The 18,729-nt window shown below is 40.5% G+C and overlaps 1 protein-coding gene and 1 long non-coding RNA gene across 2 annotated transcripts in view; one reads left to right on the forward strand and one right to left on the reverse strand.

The window, feature by feature from the left end:
• The window catches only part of SHISA9 (shisa family member 9), a 1,225,124-nt gene that overhangs the window by 750,617 nt on the left and 455,778 nt on the right, over nt 1–18,729 (forward strand). The window lies entirely within an intron of this gene.
• LOC149469315 (uncharacterized) overlaps nt 9,819–18,729 on the reverse strand; it is a 210,075-nt gene continuing 201,164 nt past the window's right edge. The window contains exons 2-3 of the long non-coding RNA XR_016311616.1: nt 16,627–16,866; nt 9,819–10,539 (exon numbers count right to left, since the gene is read on the reverse strand). This is a non-coding gene — a long non-coding RNA (uncharacterized LOC149469315). The remainder of the gene's footprint in view (nt 10,540–16,626; nt 16,867–18,729) is intronic.

Genomic DNA, 18,729 nt, shown 5'->3' on the forward strand with positions numbered 1-18,729 from the left:
CCTCGCGGGCCCCCTACTGACCCCTGGCCCTTGGGAAATGCCCGAATGGTCAGTTCGCCCCTGGGTGTAACAGAAATGAAATTTTTTCAAAATCTTGGAACTTTTTTCCTTTATATATATATATATATATATATATATATATATCTGTATAGCAAAAAAAGTGGTGATTATCTGTCTCAAAAAAATGATAAAAGTTTCATTCAGATACAGTGTTGCATGACTGAGTGATTATCATTCAAAATGTGACAGCACTGAAAACTAAAAAATGGCCTGGGCAAGAAAGGAGTGAAAATGTCCGAGACTGAAGTGGTTAAAGGAATTTGTACTGTTATTGCTTTACTCTAAACATTTTCAAAAGAGTTGCTCCCTGTCAAATGGTTTTAAAAAAACTTGTTTTTTCTCTAATAAAGAGCTATAATTATTAAAATGATGTTATCAGACTTCTGGTTCCAGCTCCCTGTGAGGATGGAGTGACTTATTGCTACTCCCATCCCCGCTGACACCCGCACTTGGAAACCACGCCAACGATCCGGTTCACTGGGCGGACTGTATCCCTCCCGCCCCAGGGGACCGGATGGACCGCTTTCTGGACAGATCTACTGTGTACCTGGTGCTACTGTTAGGAGAGATAAAAGGCGTATTTTAAAAATTGTCAAAAAGCTAGTGAAGAGTGCAGTGTTGATGTTGTCATACACCTTGGCACAAATGATTTGTCCCAGAATGATGTGTGTTCTGTACAGAAGGATTTTCAGTATGTTGGACAGGATCTTCAGCAGTTAGGGTGTACTGTTACATTTTTGGAGGTCTTACCTGTGCATAATGGACAACAAGAGAAAGTACTTTGCATATCAGAGTTCAATGTTTGCTTAAAGGATTGGTGCAAATCTGAAGGGTTTGGTTATGTTAGTCATAATGTTATCAGGTGGTCTGATACTGAGCTGTACAAAAGAGATGGTTTGCATCCCTCAGACAAGGGCTCTGAGCTTCTTAGTATGGAATTTGGGAGTTTTTTAGACATGCATTTAAACTGAGAAATGAGGGCAGAAATGTAATTGTTGAGCAGCATTTCTGTCCCCAGCTGGTTGAAACAAATGAAAAGGTTTGTATTGATAAGGACTGGGCTGGTAGGGTGGTCACTTCAATTAAAGTTTCTGGTGGTAAAAATAAAGCAGTAGATAGCAGTGTTTGTCATGTCATATGCACAATGCTCATAGTTTAGGAAACAAACTTTGTGAGCTGACAGCTCTTATGTCTAGGAAATGTGGTTCAAGGATTCAAATGACTGGGAAATAACTATACCAGGGTATACACTATACAGGAAAGACAGAGTAGGAAAGAGGGGAGGTGGATTTGCCATATATGTTCATAATAGCATAAGGCTAACATTAATTAAAAAAAACAAATTAAATACTGTCACAGAGCTGGTCCTTCCTTCCCCATCCTACAGGTTTGCTGCCTGCCACCCCCCACTCCTCAGCAGCCCCCCACTCTTCTGTCCCGTCCATGCTGGGACTTCTAGTCCTCCGTGTCTCTGACACAGGCAGCCCTCAGCAGCCCCTCACCCCCTTGTCCCTGGCAGTCTGGCCCCCTGCTGAGGGAATCCACAAACAGGCCCCCTCCTCCCTTCCCCCTCATGCACATCTTTCCAGGCTCCATGCCAAGGCCGTGTTCCCTGGGGGGGTCTGGAGACCTGGGAGAAAGGACCCATTGCCATGGTAACCTGACAGGAAGTATCGGGTTACCACTGTATCAGCAAGTTGCCCAGCACTCTACTTAAGACAGAGGAAGGAAAACCCTCCTTGTGTTCTCCTGGCTGCGTGTGTGAGAGAAGGCTGTGCTGAGCGCCAGCTTCTCTCATCCGATCATCCCCCATCCTCCTTCTCATCTCCCTGGCTGACCGGTCTGCTACTGGATTCTCTCCTGTGTGGACAGATCCACTCCCCAATCATCACAGGGGTCCCGGCGGGATCCTGACACAGCATCAGAGGTGACATCAGAGATGGCCACCACTGTACGGCACGAACGGAAGACATTGAATCCAAGCACACCAGGATTGCTCAGGCCGTGGCACACATACTCACCCCACTGATCTCAGAGGCGGTTGACAAGGCAGTACAGCAGGGCATGGAACGTCTGCGACAGGAGATTCACAGTCAGACACATAGGTTGGAGGAAGCAGAGCGGCTTATGTCATCTGTAGAGAAGCAACTCCTTCAGGTAAACATGGCCTTCTCTACGCAGGAGGGGGGGGGGTAACCCAATCTTTGCTTGACAAAATAGAAGATTTGGAGAACAGATCTCGTAGGAATAACCTGCGTATTATAGGACTGCTAGAATTCTATAAACAATCATCATTAATGGAGCTCTGCAGTCATCGCATACCTGAAGTTGTGGGCCCTCCGCCCTACTTGTGTTGTGGAAAGAGCCCATCGTGTGGGCCCACCGCAAGAACAAGAACAACAACTTAAGCCCGGGCTTGTCATTGTCAGATACCTAAATTATGCGGATAAACAACTTGTTCTGCAATTCTATCGCAAGGATGGGAGCTTTTCCGTGGACAATCACAAATTATTATTCGCTGACTATTCTGTGGAAATTTCGAAACAACGCAAGTCTTTTGCCCCAACCTGTTCTCTTCGCTACCAACATAATCTGAAATTCTCCCTAGCCTGCCCAGTGACTCTGTATCTATGTTCCCCTGAAGGAAACAAGCTATCCTTCTCTTCTCCTGTGGCGGCTAAACAATATGTGGTATCTATGCTTCCAAATGTGAACGCTATGCAGCCACCCCAAAAAGCGTGGCGATACTTGAAACTGTGAGGTCGTGTCACCTCACCTCAAGGAGGGTATGCTCTCCTCAGCCTTTAATGTGCCTTGTGCAACATGTTTACCATGTTCGCCATGTTATCTGAGTTCATTTTGAAGGTATCCTTCCTATTGATGTTTTTCTCTGGCCGGAGAACTCTGTCGGGCTTATAATATAATATGATATGCTATAATATCAAATCGCTGCCGAGGGGCGGATACAATGCTCCGCACACTCTGCTTACTGGCGCTCTGTCTCGCTATTGTGAGTCTCTCATTTACAAAGGGGCATGGAAGCCAGATATTCTGGTTGTGGTATATTTCTCACACAGAAAAAAATTAAGTCCATAGACATCCTTTGATCTTGAGTTATTGCTTTATCTGTTGTTTGTTTTTGTTTTTTTTGTGCATCTGTTCATATAATACTCTGGTTCTGAGTTGCTTACTATACCATTTCAGATACATATCTTGGGGAAAGGAACCAGGCAGTGAACCTAGTTTGGCTACTTGTTGTATTTGTCTGTCTCAGGGAGCCTGTTCCCCATGGATATATGATTCGTGTGAATTTCTTCTTCTCTACTCCTCAGCCTCTTGCCAGGGAATGATAACTCTGACAAGCACGTAATTTATCTGCCCAGCAACATGCGGGTTATATCCTGGAGCGTCAAGGGACTTCGAACTCCAGGCAAGAGGATGAAAATCCTATGACACTTGAAGCGTTTGAAAGCAGACGTTGCCCTTTTACAAGAGATGCACCTGCCAGTACATGATCTTCAGCGTCTCAAGAAATTATAGGTGGGGGAAGTTGTTGGTTCCTCAGCTATGGGTCGCAGGGCTGGTGTGGCCATTCTCTTACACAAACATTTGTCCTACTCTATTCGCTCGATAGATAGAGACCAGGAGGGTCTCAAACTAATAATTCATCCATATGGCATCCAAAGATATTGCACTCACAAATATCTATGCTATTAACTCTTCAGGAATTCCATTTTTCCAGGATCTTACCTCATGGGTCATGAGCTCCCCTGAACTTCTTCATCTCATGGGTGGGGACTTCAATAGTTTAGTGCATACCGTTGAGGATAAAAGCTCGTGTCATCCAAGGCCCGACCCAATTTCCAGATGTCCTCGACCTCACTCCTCGCATGTGGCAGACACTATCTCTCACTTACACATGGCGGATGTTAGGCACCTTTCCCACGCCACTGTTAGGGAATTTACTTACTATTCATGACCACATGACAGCATGTCACGTATTGACTATTTATTTTTTTTGCTCGTCGTCACTTCTTCCTGCAGTAGGACACTCAGAGATTTTAGAAATAGCTACCTTGGATCATAGTCCTACTGTGGTCACTATAGATGATTTCAAACCCGGATACAACTCCCCTCCATGGAGGTTCCCCTTGTACCTTACAGATAACGAAGATTTCCACCATGCTATCCTTAATGCTTGGAATGATTATATCCTCACCAATGCGGAACATGTTACCGACCCTGATTTATTTTGGGAAACAGTTAAGACGGTTATGAGGGGTAAAATCATATCATATGTTAAGAAACACTCCTTGGATCAGTTTTGTCAGGCCAACAATGCCCTTCGGTAAGCCCAACTAGAGCTATGTCAAAATAGATCCTGGAAGCGAGATGGAAATTGCAGGAGACCAAGAGGTGTTTTGAGTTATGGGTGGATCAAAGGGAACGGATAAAACATTCTTATCGATCCTTACAATTCCACAAATATGGGAACAAAGCTGGAAAACGTTTAGCCAATCTTTGGCACGGACCTTTTATCCCTACCCATGTCATGGCACTCAAAGATACTAGAGGAAATTTGACAACCTCTTCGCAAGAAATAACGTCTTTACTGACACAATTTTCCCAACAATTATATTCTGAGGAACAGGTGGATTTGGATAGGCCGACGACACTGCTTAAATCAATTCACATGCCCCGTCTGTCGCAGGCCCACTTAGATGTGCTGAATGCCCCTATCTCTTCGGAAGAGATTTTGTCCACTATTAAAAACCTTTCAAACAACAAGGCCCCTGGCCCTGATGGCTATTTGTCTGAATTTTACAAATTGACCCATGAATTTGTACATCAATCTTTACTCCAAATCTACAACAATATATGTCAGGACCCTACCTCCCTACGGGATTCACAGCATTTTTAAAACTACTGGCCAAAAAAGGCAAAGATCCCACTCTCCCTGGTTCATACTGTCCTATTTCGCTTATTAACGTTGACGCTAAGATTTTGTCCAAAATTGTTTCCTCACATTTGGTGGGTATCCTTCCTGGCCTCCTACACCCAGCCCAAGAAGAGTTTGTCATGGGTAGATCAGCTGTCCTACATATTCGTAAAGTTATCATGGCCTTAGAACATGCTAAACTTCACCCTGACCAAGATACTTCCAATCTCCCCCTTGACGCGGAAAAATCCTTCGATAATATCAATCTCCAGTGGTTATTCTTGGTGTTGAGGAACATAGGATTTCAGGGTCCAATAACAAATTTATACAACTCCATGTATTCATCTCCTACAGCACGCTTGCTTACTCAGGGCACTGTTTCAGCCCCCATTTATTTTCAAAAGGGAACGCGACAAGGATGCCCCCTATCCCCACTGCTGTTTAATCTGGCCATTGAACCTCTTTCCAGGGTACTCAATTCTTATCATCTTCTATCAGGAATCAAAATTGGTAAAGCCTCTATGAGGGCTGCTCTGTTCAAAGATGACATCCTTATCTTCTCCTCAGCAGTACCCTCCGATCTTCCCATTATTCAGGATCTTTTTTCTATCTTCCAGCTTTACTCTGGTTTGTGCATTAACTTCAGCAAAAGTGAAATCTTCCCATTAAATCCGTCATGCTCCCAGTCTTGGGCAAAATCTTCTCTGCTCCAGGTAGCCTCCCATCACATCACCAATCTGGGCATCATTGTATCGTCTCAACTGTCCCCCAATTTTTGATAAAATCATCCGAGAACTGGAGAGTTGGACCTCCCTCCCCATTTCACTCTTTGGTAGATGTCATCTCTTTAAAATGGTGTCCTTTGTGAGACTATTACATCCTCTGCAAATGCTACCTTTATTGCACAAGCATTAAGATATTCAGATGCTACACGAATCCCTGCTAAAATTTCTGTGGCGATCTAAACGCTCACGCATTGCCCACCACAAACTATATCTTCCAAAGTGTGATGGGGGAATGGGTCTACCCAATATCCATCTATATAATCTGGCTTGACTTCTTAGACAAGGGATAGACTGGTTGACTCATAAGTCTATGTATTCCAACTTTACCCTGGAGACAGCTCTGGCCCACCCCTTTACTTTGTCTGCGATCTTGCATGCACCACTTAAAATGCTACCCACTTGTCTTAAACATAACTCGCTCATCCGAGATACTGTGATAGCATGACTGGAAATCTGTAAACTGACAGGTGTTCCTTCCAACATCTCTACACATCTTCCCATTCTGGAAAATCCACAGTTCCCTCTAGGACTGACTCTGAAGCCTTCATGTCCTGGTCCTCCAAAGGGTTAACGAATGTTGCATCCTTATTGGATCTTAGATCTGGCACTCCTCCTCATCACGTTTTACTATTTTCAATTGGCAAACTTCATTAAATCATAGCTAAAGGGAGGAAGGATGGACTTGGCACACCCACTGATTGACAACGCAATAAAACAGAATCTCCTCACTGTATCCTCAGATTTTGCAACATAACTCATCCTCAGAAACTGAATCCTTATTTAAGGGCTGGTCTAAAGACATCCCGGAGTTGGATGATACTACTACAATTCAGGAAGGTTACAATACGGTACGTAAACTTATTATTAATGAACAATGGAGGGAGACCCAGTTTAAACTTATTCATAAGGCATTCATACCAGCTTTGATGGATGCCTTATCCCCGTCCTCAGCTGTCTGTTCTTGGTGTGGGGCCCCGAAACCCACCCTCTTCCATCGGTTCTGGACATGTAAACCTATTCAGGCTTATTGAACTCAAATTATCCAGTATATCTTCAGAATTACTAAAACAAAAATACCTAATGATCTGCTAATTTGTCTATTCAGTGCTGCTGCACCCATGGCCACAAACGGACCCGGTGTGGCTCAGACTAGGTCTTTGCCCCCGTGGATACAAATGTGTCTTTTATCTGACATGAGAGTGTTATTGAGGGCCTGGATCTCCCCGCATAATCCAACCTTAGTGTCTGTTAGGAAAGACCTGAAATCACTTCTATACCTGGAAAAATTGGATACTTTGGTACATAATTTTGGACTCACTAAACGATTTTTCACAGGATGAAGGGCATTTATAGAACACACTTTTTCGCTGCATGAAATATGGCACCTTATGACCACTTTTCAGTTTACTGCTTGGTATGCCAAATCCAATCTGGCAAACACCCTGGTTAAACTTAAAATACCTGACTCTCCTCCTGCTGTGATGAACGATCCCCCTCACCCCGAGGGGATACTCACTACACCCATTTGGTAAAAAGGGAAAAAGAACAAAAATCCAGAAATGTCTTTTTCCCCACCCGCTGTCTCAAGACCCAGTTTACAGGCTATGTAACGACCTGAACGAACCTGTTATATATGTGAGATTGTTATGTTCATTTATATTACGCTTTGCCTTGCATGTGCTTATTCAGGACAGAAATGGGATTTCTAGTCCAGAAATTGGACATTCCTTATATGCGCTCTACCAAACTGGCATGGTTAGATTATGTATTAAGCAAATGATATGGTGGGCAACTTTGTACAAGAGTCCTGTGATATGTTATTAATGTAAGACCAATTCTCATTTGGTATTATACCTTCCAGTATGTTAATAGTGGTTGTTGTATTGGTCACAACTCTGGGAGAGGCTATATTACGAATACTTGACTGATTTTGTCAGAATTTGTATTTTTGAAAATGTGAAAATATGAATAAAGATAACTTGAAAAAAAATGATGTTATTAATCCAAGAGTTCTAAAACATAACTGTGTTATGTGTATACATACACATAACATAGTTATGTGTATGTATGCTGTATATACAGATTATTATCCGCTTTAACCTGTGATATTTTTAAAAGGACTTGTGTTACTGAAGTTAAAACATACAAATTTTATTTTGTGATTTGCTGCTTTTACAATAACACTTACATTATGCATCTGGTACAAAGCATGGCAAAGTACTTTACATAAGAATTAACATTTTTGTATTTACTTATTTATTTTTTATTTAAGATAACTTAGTAACGGCTACATTTGATCAAGTTTTAATAAATGAAAACAGCTTTTTTTTCTTTTTACTTGTGAGGTTGTTGGAACTGACATTATGTGCAGATCAAAAGACACTTTGATCCATACATAAAAGCACTCATTAAAATACATGTTACAATGTATTTTTGAATGAAGCCTTCACAGAGGTACAGAACTGCTTTCACTGATGCCTGTCAGTGCAGAAATATATTAGTGTAGTGAGGCATTTTTTTAAGATGTGGGGGAACAGTGCACTAGCCTCCTTGTATACTAGGGCCCAAGGTGCCCACCTAAACAGACCCAGTGTAAATTCCACCCTTGCCTCTTGTCTTTCTAGGTCCAGTGGGCTGAAATGTTCAATTTAATTCATTAAACTGACTTCATTGTGATGAGGTATCTAGAAAATAATGCTGCAGGAAATGGAAGAGTGGCAGGCCAAATTTGCCATTTCCTTTCTTTGCTTAAGTGTGTGATTAATGTTGTACAGATGGATATTTTTACCTTTTAATTCCTGCAAATTCCTGCACATTTTGTGTATATTTTTAATAATTATTTTTACCACAGAAAAAAAAAAGATGACCAATATATCAACTAAAAATTTAAAGTGACACTATACAGGAATGCATGTGTGTTTTTTGAGTGTGTTTTATTATTTGTTTATTTATTTTTACAAAAAGAACAAAGCACAAGGTAAAATAAAAATGTAATGTGACGATTCAAATAAGCAAACACACAAAAACTAGGAAAAAACAACCTTGTGCATTGTAGTTATATGATTAAATTCTAAACAGTAAATAACAATAACATGCAAAAAGGGAAAACACAAACACTTTAAGTAACATTGCAAAGATTTCTTAACACTAAATTGTCTTTTGACTAGAAAACATAAATAAATCAATTTAGCTGAGTCACTCCACTCATCCTTTTTCACGAATAGAAACAGGACAAAACAGAAACATAGGAAAAAACTGTAGCATAGTATTTCTAAGTAAGCATGGTTTTACTAGACAAAAGAGTGACAAAGACACAGATGGGTTCCAGTATCAGAAATCTGAGACCGTGAAGAGAAAAAAAGACAAGCCTCTGTACAGCAATGAGCAAGATGGCATTTAGGCTTCATAGAACAATCTTATATACAAAAGCAAGTTATTACAATGTACATGAGTAGTTACTTACAGTACAGTATGTATTAATTATACATTAAAAATTGTAATCTGCTATATACCCTATAAAACTTGAATGAAAATCTTTGTAAGTGAAAAATTGTTTGTAACCAGTTTAATTTTTTAAATTGATACAAATGTTTGCTGTTGTGTCTCTTGAACAATTGCATTTTTCTGAAAGGACAGGGAACTAGGACTTTACAGATAACAATCATATAAAAGATGTATGGATAAAATATTTTTTTTCTCAACTAATTAAAAACAATTACCATACATAAAACAATAGTAAATAGCCAAGATACATCAATGGTTATCTGCATTCAGTAAGTTCCATCTGTCAGAGTCTTCAACTTGAGGTAATTTGAGACCTCAACATATTTTAACTCTTAAATAGCCTTCATCAGCAGGACAGCAGTGTATTCTGGAATATTAATATACATATTAATATACATAAATACCTGAACTTGATAACCTCAACCACTGAACAAACAGCTAGCCAATTATACTTAAATGGCTACTTATACATATGTAAAGTTGTAACATTAAAAAAGAATAGATAAAAGCTAAAGAAGAGGCTCACAAGGTAGAATCTCAGAGAGTGCAAGGGAGAAAAGCCCAACCAACTCCCAAGAATTTTAAGGAGTGGAAATAGGACCTACCAAAAATTTATTATAAAACACAGATTAACAATAAGACACAGAAAAAAAAATCAACCATACAGTATATGTACACAAATACATAGTATATGTGTGTATATTAGAGAAAACACACATTGACATAAGGATTCTCTACCTGTAATAAACAATAAGACAGCACTGGTTGTATCATATTTACACATCTTAATAAAGGGTCAGACTGAGAGTTAGCTGATCATCCATAGCCAATCAAAGTGGTAAGGTCATCGTTCTATATATAAGACAGCTGGGCACAAATTGAGGCATCCTGAATGGGGGATTACCTCCCTGAGTCTCCCCCGCCTGCCCATCCCCAAACAAAGAAATTCCCGCCATGCACAGCCAGAGAATAGGCCATCACTCACCCCAGGCGAGCTATGACTGATGTAATTTCTGCTGCGCCAGAAGTCATATGTGGTGCAACCATCGATGATCCCAGGAATTAAGTGCTGGCACGGCCATTCTGGGTGTGCTCACAGCACCAGCACATCCAGAAAAGTCATCACTGCTCCCAAAGGGAGCAAACATCCATGTGCCCAGGGTCAAGATGTTAAAATGGATGGTACACACCAGGTAAAACCACAATGCGGGGGCTTGACATGCTGGACACTCCACAGAGTTGCCGAGGACCCTACAAGAAAAAACAAAGAGGACATGCATACACCATTACAATATGGATATATTTAAAAGAAAATCTATATATGGTGTACATAAACCTAAAAATACAACATTAGTAATCCCATATTGTTAATGTATCAATGACTGTCCTATATATTTGTATTAATTACATCAAATATTCAGTTTTTCCATAAATAAAACCACCTAGGAAATGTCTGAAATTTAAAGTGTAATTCAGGCCTGGATATTGTGTGGCCTTCAGCTTGTGGATGTTTTTAATAAGTTGTGAATAAAATTAATTATTTTATCTATACATCATTTATATGATTAGTACCTGTAAAGTCCTAGTCCCTTGTTCTTCAATTCAGAAATGTTTGCCAATGAGGATGTGGTACCATAATTATATTGAACAGGATTCAGCATAATATTTTCAGAATTTTTCTGGAGCAGTTACATTTCTTATCTTTCTTTGTTAGATATTGGTACTGCTGACCTCTTACAGCCCCTTTATAGCCACTTACCATGTGCACTTCAGTGATGGAAGCAGGATGTTTCACAGATTATGTTTCCTAATGGTAACAATAGTGGGATTTGTCTGTGCATTGACACAGCAGCTTGTAGTTTCTATTGAGAGAACATATGCCACATTGGAGTTGTTTTACTAAAGGCAGAAAGGCTATACACTGTGCAGAGGGGATTTGTCCTTAGCCTAGTGAATGTGATGGGAATTCCCTTTGCAAAAAATACCTACTAATGTCACAGAAAAATGTGAAGAAAAACATACAAAATGCTTTTTTTGTTTGCACATGATTCGATAATGGAAGTCATCAGAACTTCACCTCATTTGTTAAGCTACCTTTAGTAAATCGAACCCAATGGCTTATCTACAGCTAGTAGATTATGTAAAGAGCTTTGTCACACAGGAAGAGAGTGCCACACAAGGACCCCCTAGTCAGTATCACCAGTGTTTGCATTAATAAAAGCTAGAAAAATGTTAGTAGTTAGCAGTAGTTTTAAAACAGCAGGAGTTTGGAAACAGCCCACTATCTTTGGTTAGTAGTTGTGTTTGAATTTCAGTAAATCATTTTTAAGATGTCTAGTTTAGTTCAGTGCAGTACTTGTTTGGCATTTGTTTTTTGTGGTACTTTTTGGAAGCTGGGGTGCTGTCCCATTTGTATGCAGATATTAGACTACGTAAAGACATTGCTTGTCTAAATTCACTGGTTAGTGTCCTGCAGTCTGAGATCAGAAGGCTGTCTAAGCCAATTTGTTATGTTGAGCTGCCCTGCAAAAAGCCACCTCTTCCTCAAAGACTGCACAGGAGAAGGGCAGTGTGGACATCTGTTGGGTCAGGAAGAGTGAGTCTGTGGACATAAACATGTAGCTTTCGGTGTGACACTGCATAACACCTATAATCTTCTTTCTAAGTTAGAAGCAACAAAGGTTGTAAATGTAGCTGATTGTGAGCATAGGAAGGAAGACCCTGAGAAAAATAATTGTTTTGCCAAAGGTAACTGTTTTTCTGAGGTTCCATTCCAGGCAAGTGTGGAAAAGGCTCTCAAAAGCAGAAGCCATCTTCTTGTTGGTGATTCAGTTGTAAGAGGTGTTTCTTTATGAAATCATTTGGAAGTGTTAATGGAAGTTAGATGTGTACCTGGTGCTACTGTTAGGAGAGATAAAAGGCATATTTTAAAAATTGTCAAAAAGCTAGTGAAGAGTGCAGTGTTGATGTTGTCATACACCTTGGCACAAATGATTTGTCCCAGAATGATGTGTGTTCTGTACAGAAGGATTTTCAGTATGTGGGACAGGATCTTCAGCAGTTAGGGTGTACTGTTACATTTTTGGAGGTCTTACCTGTGCATAATGGACAACAAGAGAAAGTACTTTGCATATCAGAGTTCAATGTTTGCTTAAAGGATTGGTGCAAATCTGAAGGGTTTGGTTATGTTAGTCATAATGTTATCAGGTGGTCTGATACTGAGCTGTACAAAAGAGATGGTTTGCATCCCTCAGACAAGGGCTCTGAGCTTCTTAGTATGGAATTTGGGAGTTTTTTAGACATGCATTTAAACTGAGAAATGAGGGCAGAAATGTAATTGTTGAGCAGCATTTCTGTCCCCAGCTGGTTGAAACAAATGAGAAGGTTTGTATTGCTAAGGACTGGGCTGATAGGGTGGTCACTTCAATTAAAGTTTCTGGTGGTAAAAATAAAGCAGTAGATAGCAGTGTTTGTCATGTCATATGCACAATGCTCATAGTTTAGGAAACAAACTTTGTGAGCTGACAGATCTTATGTCTAGGAAATGTGGTTCAAGGATTCAAATGACTGGGAAATAACTATACCAGGGTATACACTATACAGGAAAGACAGAGTCGGAAAGAGGGGAGGTGGATTTGCCATATATGTTCAAAATAGCATAAGGCTAACATTAATTAAAAAAAACAAATTAAATACTGTCACAGAGCTGGTCCTTCCTTCCCCATCCTACAGGTTTGCTGCCTGCCACCCCCCACTCCTCAGCAGCCCCCGACTCTTCTGTCCCGTCCATGCTGGGACTTCTAGTCCTCCGTGTCTCTGACACAGGCAACCCTCAGCAGCCCCTCACCCCCCTGTCCCTGGCAGTCTGGCCCCCTGCTGAGGGAATCCACAAACAGGCCCCCTCCTCCCTTCCCCCTCATGCACATCTTTCCAGGCTCCATGCCAAGGCCGTGTTCCCTGGGGGGGTCTGGAGACCTGGGAGAAAGGACCCATTGCCATGGTAACCTGACAGGAAGTATCGGGTTACCACTGTAGCAGCAAGTTGCCCAGCACTCTACTTAAGACAGAGGAAGGAAAACCCTCCTTGTGTTCTCCTGGCTGCGTGTGTGAGAGAAAGCTGTGCTGAGCGCCAGCTTCTCTCATCCGATCATCCCCCATCCTCCTTCTCATCTCCCTGGCTGACCGGTCTGCTACTGGATCCTCTCCTGTGTGGGGTGAACTCTCTGCTGCCTGGAACCTCTTTCCTGCCTGGACTTACCTCTTGTTCCCTGTGAGCCTGCGGGCTGGAGATCTTCCCTGACTGGAGCTGCCTGTGTGGATTAACCCTGTGTTGCCGGTGTGGACTGTAGCCCTCTGGGTCCGGCTCCCCACATCCAGTAAGTGGACTAACCCCGTGCTGCCCAAAGGACTGAGCCCAATTCTCCCCAGGAACCCGAAGTCCCACAAAATCACCTTGCCCTTGCCTTACTTTACCCTGTGGATTACCATACCCCTGTTGTTCCATATTGCCTTCCCAAGAACTTTACTGTGTTGCTGTGTCCGGTGTGGATCTGTGGACTAATGGAACTGTTGTCTGTGCCCCAAAAACCTCCCCAATAAAAGCCCACACATTGGGTTCCATGCAATCTGTCTCCGTGTGCTCTCTGGTTCTCTTGACAAATACTAAAAACCCTCTGGGTCTGCCTTCCAGTCCGATAAGGATCTTTCCTTAAAATTGGTGTAATATACAGACCCCCAGGACAGATTGGAGATTATGATAATTTTTTGATTGATGAGATAACTCAAATGGCAATGAAGGGGGAGGCTTTGATTATGGGTGACTTCAACATACCTGACATTAAGTGGAATTCTCAAACTGCTATTACAAGCAGGAGCAGGAATGTAAAAGAAGCACTGAGTCGGCTTTCTCTAAAACAGTAAAAAGCCCAACCCGAGGTAATCATTCTATGCCTAGTACTGACAAATGGGGATCAATTGTCTAATGTTGAGGTGGAAAAAAAATAGGTTCCAGCGATCACCAATGTCTTTGGTTTAATATTAAAATAAAAACGTAAAAATCATTTACAAAAACATAAGTTTTAGATTTCAAAAAGATGTATTTTGCTGAAATGGGTGAATTTCTAAAAAATAAATTGAAAGGTTGGAGTAAAACAACAGGAGTAAGTAATCAGTGAACACTGTTAAAGTCTACCATCCTTGAGGCAACTAGATTATATGTCAGGCAAGTTAGTAAGAATAAACGGAAGAAAAAAACAATATGGTTCAGTAAAGAGATAAGTAGGATAGTAAAGGGAAAAAAATCAGCATATAGGAGATTTAAGGAAACAGGAGGTGTAGCTGACAGAGAAGAGTATAGACAAAGGGTGGCCAAACACATCAGTGCTGCACAGAAAGAGGAAATTGCTAGATCTATTTCTATACGAGAAAGGAGATAAAACCTTTTTTAGGTACATTAGTGACAGAAAAATATTAATAATAAATCAATCTCTTCTTACAGAAGTTCCCCATGACTGGCTGACAGCTAATATTGTACCTATCCACAAGAAGGGCAGCAAGGTAGAAGGTGGCAATTACAGGTCAGTGAGTTTAACATCGGCTGTAGTCAAGTTAGTGGAATCACTCCTAAAAAGATGGATCATTGATCACTTAAAAACACACAAATTGCTGTATCCAAAGCAGGATGGCTTTACTGAGAGCAGGTCATGTCAGATTAAACTGATTGGATTTTTTGACTATATTACAAATGTTTTGGACCACGGTGGTGCTGTGGACATAGCATATCTTGATTTTAGCAAGGCATTTGATTAAGTTGCACTTAATGATCTAATATAAAAGTAGCATAAGTTAGTAATTATCCCTTGATTGGTTTAGTGGATATGCAGCTGGCTAAAAAGATAGATACCAGAGTGTGGTTGTACATGGGGTTAACTCAGAAAAGAGACCAGTCACTAGTGGTGTACCACAAAGCTCTGTACTAGGTCCTGTTCTATTTAATCTTTATGTAAGTGATATAACTAAAGGGTAAAGTATGACTTTTTGCTGATGAGACAAAGGTGTGCAATAGGGTTGATATCCCTGGAGATGTATATAACATGGAACATGATTTGGCGTTGACCAAAAAAGTGGAAATTGCAGTTCAGGGTTTCTAAATGTAAAACAATGCACCTAGGGAAAAATAATCTCTTGATAGAGTACAACGTTCGGGGTACATTGTTGATCAGCACTTCAGAGGAAAAGGACTTGGGGGGACTTATTTCAGATTATTGCAAAATGTGCAAAGAGTGTGGCCAGGCAGTGGAGAAAGCAAATAGAATTCTAGAATGAATCACTAGAGGGGTCACCAGCAGGAGGAAGGAGGTCCTGATTCCCCTATATATATCTTTAGTTAAACCTCACTTAGAATACTGTGTCCAGTTCTGTTGACCTCACTTCCAAAAAGATATTGATACGATAGAATGAATTCAGAGACGGGTAACAAAAATGGCGAAAGGTCTGGTTAAACATATCAAGAGCGACTTCAGGAACTTAACATGTACAGTCTAGAGGAAAGAAGGGAAAGGGAAGACATGATTGAAACCTTTAAATACATCAAAGGTGTGAATAAGTTTCAGGAGGGCATTATTTTCAACATGAAACCAAACTCAAGAACACGGGGACATGACCCTAAACTAACTGGAGGAAAGTTCAAAACTAATCTCAGAAAGTACTACTTTAAGGAAAGAGTAGGTAATGCTTGGAATAAACTTCCTGCAGAGGTAGTGAGCCAATCAAAAGTAAATAGCTTCAAACATGCTTGGGACAAGCCAAGATCTATACTCAGATAAAAAAGTTAAAACAAAAAAAACAGAACCCCCCCTCCAAAAAAAAAAGGCAGACTCGATGGAACACTCAGTCTTTTTCTGCTGTCACTTTTCTATGTTTCTAAAAATAGGAGATGACTTGTCAATTGACAGTAACACGATAGCACTTTTCTGAGATTGTATTGGTTGGGATTACATCAACTTTAACAAATTGTGCCTAACTTTTAGGAATTTCAATACTGAGGAACATTCTCTTATGTGTCCTGCCGGAGAGCCAAATGCTCATAGGGATTAATATCTGTCCACAAAAAACTGAATGAGGTATTATTAATTTTCTGTTAAAGTGGGACTGAATGCAAAAAAATTAAAAGTTGTGAACAGGCAGGATCTTTATTGCTGTAGAGACATGCAATTAGTACTCACCATCCTTTCATCCTTGTTGCATCATTTGAGAAGCTTTCATTATAAAGCCTCACTTGGGGATAAAATCCTTACACCTACCATCCACCAATCTTATCTAAAAGCCTGTTTCACTTACCTGTAAAGATGGTCATGTGATGATCTGATCCCGAATATTCTCCCTTTCTGTTTATTTCCTGGTGTTCTTTCTTTAGGTGTCCATGTCAGTGGGTGTCTGACATAAATAATTCCTATTGGAAGAGGTGCAGCAGGGTCCTCTCAAAACAGACAAGCAGCGGGACAGTTCCATGAGCAGATTAAAGCCACGCTGTGGATCCTTGTATAGAAAGGCCTCTTTGCTAGAATAGCTTCACAGCTCCTAAGAAGGAGAAACATTTTTAACAATGTATTATGTTTAAGACAATTGAAAGCCCAGTTGGGCTTCATCCCTGTACATTAAACAATGTAAAGCATAGTGTTCTGCTCACTGGTAGTGGAGTCTTTACAGATGTATAGCTGGCCTGTTGTGATCAGGCACAAGCTCTTTCCAGAAGGAGAACATGGATTTGGAATGCTTCTAGAAAATGGCTTCTAGTATCCTTAAGAAATAAATAAGTAGTGATAATCTGATTGTTCCTCATGTGGGCTCTATTATTTGGCAATGGGACAAAAATGAAATTCCTCCCAATGGAGATTTTAAAAAATGTCTTTTTGTCTTCTAAGTTCTTTAAATCTTCTTTCAACTCTGAGATTTATGAGAGAGGCAGTCTAGAGGCTGATTGATGTGTTCTATGTGTGGCAGGTTGGAGAAGAATCTAACAACTTGCAATTTGTTGTATCTGTTTTCCCACTCCTAATATCTTCACTTTCTTCAGGTTATGTTTTTCATTTCATTAATTCTGAATCTCCTTAATCTAGGCACTCTGGCATAACATGCTTGGTAATCTAAGAGAATAGTTGTTCTGGTTATACAATAGCAGTAGGCAATCATACACCCCTGAATCCTACCTGGTGAAGAACTGCAGCACAAAGTCTATCACAAAGGTTTCGATGTGATAATTCAAAACACAAAAAAGTGCCCTAGTTTGTTGGTAGCAAGGTTGTTGGGGCACTGACTCAAGAAGCAGAAACAGCCTGTGAAGTTACAGAAATTGGAGCTTACCCGTAAGGAAGTAATAATAAAGGATGAGGTGGCAGACTGTATTTGAGTACAACTGTAAGGAAGGTTTAGATAAGCATTAAGCCGACTGTAAAAAGTAATTATTATTAACATGTCCACCATTTGTTAACCCTTTAATTGCCCTTGCGGTATTATATTTTATTATGTGGCAGTAACTGGATATAAACAGACTCTGATCTTTTGTATTGTTCGTCCTTGGTTTAATTGAACAGCTAAATGGCATGTTGGAAAACCTTTAAATAAAAGAAAGAAAAGATTTTACCAATACCAACAATTACAGTAAAAAGTTTTTACACCACTATAAACTGGTAATGGACCTGGGCAATCTGAAAAGTAAGGAGTATTTGCATGTTCTGTGTCCATCTATGCAGCAGAACATTGAAAAAGGCCATCAATTTGGACCCATTTTAAAGATAACCAGTGTGACCACTGGGTGAAGGTGGGTTGGAGGGGGGAGAAGGAAGAGGTAGAAAGGCTTTGCATGGATATTTTCACCTTTCCAATCCCCAGGCCTTATATGCAGGTGAGGTGCTCACTGAAAGGACAACTCCGCCTTTTGTGACACAGAGTATTCTGTCACTGAGGCTCTTTGCGAAAATTGTGTTGTGTTGTAACACCACATACAGATTTTAGGCATCCGCTCAGCCTATATTTTTAAATATTAATGTATTTTCAATGGTGTCCTCAAAGACACATGAAATGGACCCTTCTTTTTTTTTTGTATGGTACATATTTTTATTTCTACCAGTGGTACATGTTCTGCACAGCAGAGGTTACATATTCCAATACCTTTTTTGACAATAGATTGCCCTGAAAATGGCCAAAATTGACTAACTAACAATATTCACCTTCTTATAGACTTCAATGAAGTTAGCAGGAAAATTAAGGTCTGCCAAACTTCAAACAGGATTTGCTAAACTGACAACGAATAGAACTTCAGGCACATTCACTCATCATGTACAAAGGGTGCTAGCATAACCACTCACAGCTATTAAGTGTAAAAGTGTAGGTCCTGTTAATAAAGAGGTAAATGTATTCCATATCCCTCAGCTAAGCTTCATG

The sequence above is a fragment of the Staurois parvus genome, unplaced genomic scaffold, assembly GCF_062004578.1.
Source record: "Staurois parvus isolate SC_StPar_1 unplaced genomic scaffold, SC_StPar_1.0 ptg000075l, whole genome shotgun sequence".
NCBI lineage: Eukaryota > Metazoa > Chordata > Amphibia > Anura > Ranidae > Staurois > Staurois parvus.